This window comes from Penaeus chinensis, chromosome 36, assembly GCF_019202785.1.
Source record: "Penaeus chinensis breed Huanghai No. 1 chromosome 36, ASM1920278v2, whole genome shotgun sequence".
In the NCBI taxonomy this organism is placed as follows: domain Eukaryota; kingdom Metazoa; phylum Arthropoda; class Malacostraca; order Decapoda; family Penaeidae; genus Penaeus; species Penaeus chinensis.
The window spans coordinates 4,292,311-4,297,310 of NC_061854.1; positions in this window are offsets into that span (position 1 = coordinate 4,292,311).

The window sequence follows — 5,000 nt, forward strand, 5'->3', positions numbered from 1 at the left end:
TGGGTGTGATTCTTTCCCGCTCGCTCGCTCTCTCTCTCTCTTTATTTCTCTCCTTCTCGCTTCCCCCCCCCCTCTCTTTCTTTCTCTCTCTCTGTCTCTCTTTCTCATTCTCTCTCACTCTCACTCTCCCTCTCTCTCCCTCTCCCTTTCCCTCCCTCTCCCTCTCCCTCTCCCTCTCCCTCTCCCTCCCTCCCTCCCTCCCTCCCTCCCTCCCTCCCTCCCTCCCTCTCTCCCTCCCTCCCCTCCCTCCCTCCCTCCCTCCCTCCCTCCCTCCCTCCCTCTCTCCCTCTCTGTCTGTCTCTCTCTCTCTCTCTCTCTCTCTCTCTCTCTCTCTCTCTCTCTCTCTCTCTCTCTCTCTCTCTCTCTCTCTCTCTCTCTCTCTCACTCTCTCTCACTCTCACTCTCACTCTCACTCTCACTCTCTCTCCCCTCTCCCCTCTCCCCTCTCCTCTCTCCCCTCTCCTCTCTCCCCTCTCCTCTCTCCTCTCTCCCCTCTCCTCTCTCCCCTCTCTTTGTGGTCATGTATACATAAGAACACACACGAGAGAGAGAGAGAGCGTGAGCGTGAGAGCCATCTCTCTCTTCCCCCTATCATTTTATCTCTCTCTTCCTCACTTTTCCTTCCCACTCTCACTTTCTCACCAACCAACCTTTCGTCTGCAGCTCTCATTTTCTCCCTTCCCCCCCGACCCCTCACCAGGGTACCTCCTTCAGGTTGACACTAAGCTTCAGTAGGTCTTCAAAGTGCCAATGACCATCCATTACCTTAATTGTCGGATAATGATAATAATAAATGATGTCTCGGGGATGAAAAGGATGCCGACCATTGGGGACGTTTCTAGAATAGCCCGCGTAAAAGGGACAAGGGCATTGGCCGAACGCGTCTCCACTCCGCCAATCAGAAGCGAGTTTACAGAAAGCGGTCATGAAGATGGATTGTGATTGGCTCAACGGGATTATTGCGGTGCGAAAGGAAGGGGCCTATTGGCGCTTATGACTGAGAGGAAGGGAAGCGGGGATTTCGTGGTGATGATCTCCTATCATAGGGGACCGCGTCGGGTCACGAGACCACGATCTCCCTAAGCCCGTCTCCCATACACGACGCTGCTTCCGCCCCTACGTGGTCGTGTCCTAAGGGCCAATTTCCTGGCTACTGTAAGGCCTGATGGTTAAGACTCTCTCGGTGCCTTGTGCCACGGAGGGAGGGAGGGCGAGGGAGAAGGGAGAGGGAGAGGAAGGCGAGGGAGAAGGGAGGGAGAAGGGAGGGAGAAGGGGAGGGAAGGCGAGGGAGAGAGGGAAGGGAAGGCGAGGGAGAGAGAGGGAGAGAGAGGGGAGGGAAGGCGAGGTAGAGAGAGGGGAGGGAAGGCGAGGGAGAGAGAGGAGAGGGAAGGCGAGGGAGAGAGAGGGGGAGGGAAGGCGAGGGAGAGAGAGGGGAGGGAAGGCGAGGGAGAGAGAGGGGAGAAGGGAGAGGGGGAGAGAGGGGAGAAGGGAGAGGGGGAGGATGGAGTAAGGGTGGGGTAGGAGTTTATGTTATTGTTACACGGTTTCCAAAGGCGGCAGTTCGGACCTGGATTCTTACAGCCGATGTTAAGTCTCGCGGAAAAAAAAGGAACATTTCCTAAAACAAGGCAGGAAGTTAGACCTCTCGAGATTACGGAAAGGAGGGAACGATGGAGAGAAAAGAGAGAATGAGAATTTTTATATGGAAGGAAAGGAGAATTTTTTTCTTTTTCTTTTTTGGTATGGAAGGAAGAGAGAGGAGAATTTTTACATGGTAGAAAAGAGATTTTTTTTTTTTTTTTTTGGTATGGAGGGAAAAGAGAAAAGGAGAAATTTCACACGGAAAATGGAGACGGACAGAAGGGGGAAGGAGGGAAGGAGGGGGAGGGTGTAGTGGAATAGGAAGGATGATGACCTGGGATTGGTATTAAGTGCGGGGAAATAGGGAAACGGAGGGGAAGTGCCGAGTGAAGTTAGCCTATAAAGGGACGGACGCGGCCTTGCCTTACACGGCGAAATAAGGCCGACGATATAGCCTGCGTTTGTTTCAGGCGTTTGTCGGGAAAATAGGGGGAATGGGTAAGGTATTTCAACCCCTATAGGCCTATGTACGTTGGTGATAGGAGTGTTCGTAAAATAAAAAAAGAAGTTAATAGTTAATTGTATTTGTGTGTGTGTAAAGAGAGAGAGAGAGAGAGAGAGAGAGAGAGAGAGAGAGAGAGAGAGAGAGAGAGAGAGAGAGAGAGAGAGAGAGAGAGAGAGAGAGAAAGAGAGAGAGATGGCGGCAATAGATAGGTAGATAAACAGAAGGATAATATGCAGATAGTGATTGATTTAAATCTACACATATGCAATATTATATAATATATATTTCAAGAAAATCCTAGTACTGATTGTATATGCTTGAACAAAAAAAACAATATATATATATATATAAAGTACAAGTTCAGCAACAAAAAAATTAATAAATAAGTATAAAAAATTCCTTAAAGAATATTTTAGGGGAAAATTTCCTCAAATTTCCTCTTTAACACGAAAGAAAACAACATTTAGGGGATGGAGATAAGTGCTTTTTGTACCCAGTACTCCAGGGAAAAATATCTAAATGAACAAGGTAACAAGAAACAAAAAATAAAAAAATATATATAATATATAATACACACGAACAAAAAAAAAAAATCTTCAACGATATCGTGGCGTCGGATGGGGGGGGGGGGGTCGAGGGGGTAGTATGGCACTGGCAGGGGGTCGAGGGTAAGGGGGAGGGGCAGGGACGGGCACTCAAGTGGCCATCACCGCTCGCCGAACCGCCCAACCAGCGTCGACGACCTTTCTGCTCCTTGGCGTTTATCGGGCCCGGCGGTGAGCGGAAGGGGCCAGGAGAGCTGTGGGTCTTGCGGAGTATTACTCTTTTTAAATGTTTTTTGTTTTCTTTTTAATTGATTTGTTAGGTGCGCGGTTTTTTGGGGGGTCTCTGTCTGTCTGTCTTTCTTTGTCTTTGTCTTTGTCTTTCTCTATCTCTATCTATCTATCTATCTATCTATCTATCTCTCCCTCCCTCCCTCCCTCCCTCCCTCCCTCCCTCCCTCCCTCCCTCCCTCCCTCCCTCCCTTCCTCCCTTCCTCCCTCTCTCCCTCTCTCCCTCTCCCTCTCCCTCTCCCTCCCTCATCTTTTATGTGTGTTTCGGCGTGTGTGCTGATTGCGTGAAGGGAAAAGAGAGGAAAAGAGAAAGGAGAAAAAAAAATGTGTGTGTGTGTGTGCATGCGTGCGTGCGAGCAAAAAAAAGTTCAATGAGGAGAAAGGAGAGGTACTTAAAGGATGAATAGAGTGAGGTCTCTTAAAATAGGTTGAAAAAAAAAGGGTAGGAGGAAGTATTGAGGCCGGGAGAGTTAGAAGGTTTAACTTTTAAAAAAAATTATATTTTTCTTTTTTTCTTTTCGCATTGGTGATTAGAATAAAACGTAAAGAAAGGTAAGGACTATATGTATTCTATATCTATATGCACACACGAACACACACACGTACACACGCACACACGCACACACGCACACACACACACACACACACACACACACACACACACACACACACACACACACACACACACACACACACTCACACTCACACATTGAGGGAGAGAGGGGGAGAGGGAGAGGGAGAGAGGGAGAGGGAGAGAGGGGGAGAGGGAGAGAAGAGAGAAGAGAGAAGAGAGAAAAGGAAGGAAGGAAGGAAGGAAGGAAAGAGAAAAAAATGGATTAGTTGATAGAGAGAGATGTCCGCTTACTTTGATGCCGCGAACCAAATTTGATTACGTTTCAGCAGAATATTGCATAACCTCCTCTATTCGCACTGTATGTTATTATCCTCCATGTTATTCGCACACCAACACACAAGTCTCGTCTGCCTGGGGCTCCCTTTCCCTTCAGGGGGGGGGGGGGGGAGCGAAAAGGAAAAGGGGAAATGGGCAAGGGGAGGGAAAGGGAAATGGAAGGAGGAGGAGAGAGGTAGAGAGGGAGAGGAGGAGGGAAAGCGAGGGGAAAATATATATATATATATATATATATATATAAATATATAATATATGATATATAATATATAACATATATATATATATATATATATATATATATATATATATATATATATATATGTGTATGTATATGTATAAAATGTGTGTGTGTGTAAAAGAGAGAGAGAGCGAAAGATAAAGAGAAAAACAAAAAGGAAAAGAGAGGGAGGGAGAGACGAGGGAAAGTGCTACGCCTGCTGTGTAGCCCTGTCCATGTATGAAATTATTCTAGAATACATACGAGAGAAGAGAGAATCCACAATATGCTTTACCTTTCTCATGTAAATGGAATCTCGGAGATACACACCGGAGGAATGACGTCCTGGAAACTCGCCGCTACTGGTGGTGTGTTTATGTGGCTTTGGTCTGCCGCTGAAACTGCCTCTCGGGTCTGCTTTTACGGAGGCACGCACGCACGGACACGCAGACGTATGGATACATAAACAAACGAACAAAGAAATAAGCAAACAAACAAACAAATACAGGCGCACGAACACACACACACACACACACACACACACACACACACACCACGAATACATTTATTATTTTATATTTTCTATATATGTGTACGTGCACGTCCAGAAGTGTCCTGGTTACTGGCTCGATTTAATTAAGTGATAAATCTCCTTATGTTTATTTCTTTTTATGCTTGCAAGAAGGCTCAAGCAGTGCTTTGTAAACACGTTTTAGATATTCAAGAGCTTGTTGACTGTGGCTTAGCACTGTGTGATTGGTCGAAGCCTGGCCGGCCGTGTGGTTTGGCGTCACTGTTTTTGTTGTTTTTGTTGTTGTTGTGCTTGGTGTTGTTACATGGTGGAGTTGCTTCATAATAATGGTGTTGAAGTATGAGAGAAAGCAAGAAGAGGGAGAAGGAGATAAAGCAAGAAGAGGGAGAAGGAGAGAAAGCAAGAAGAGGGAGAATGAGAGA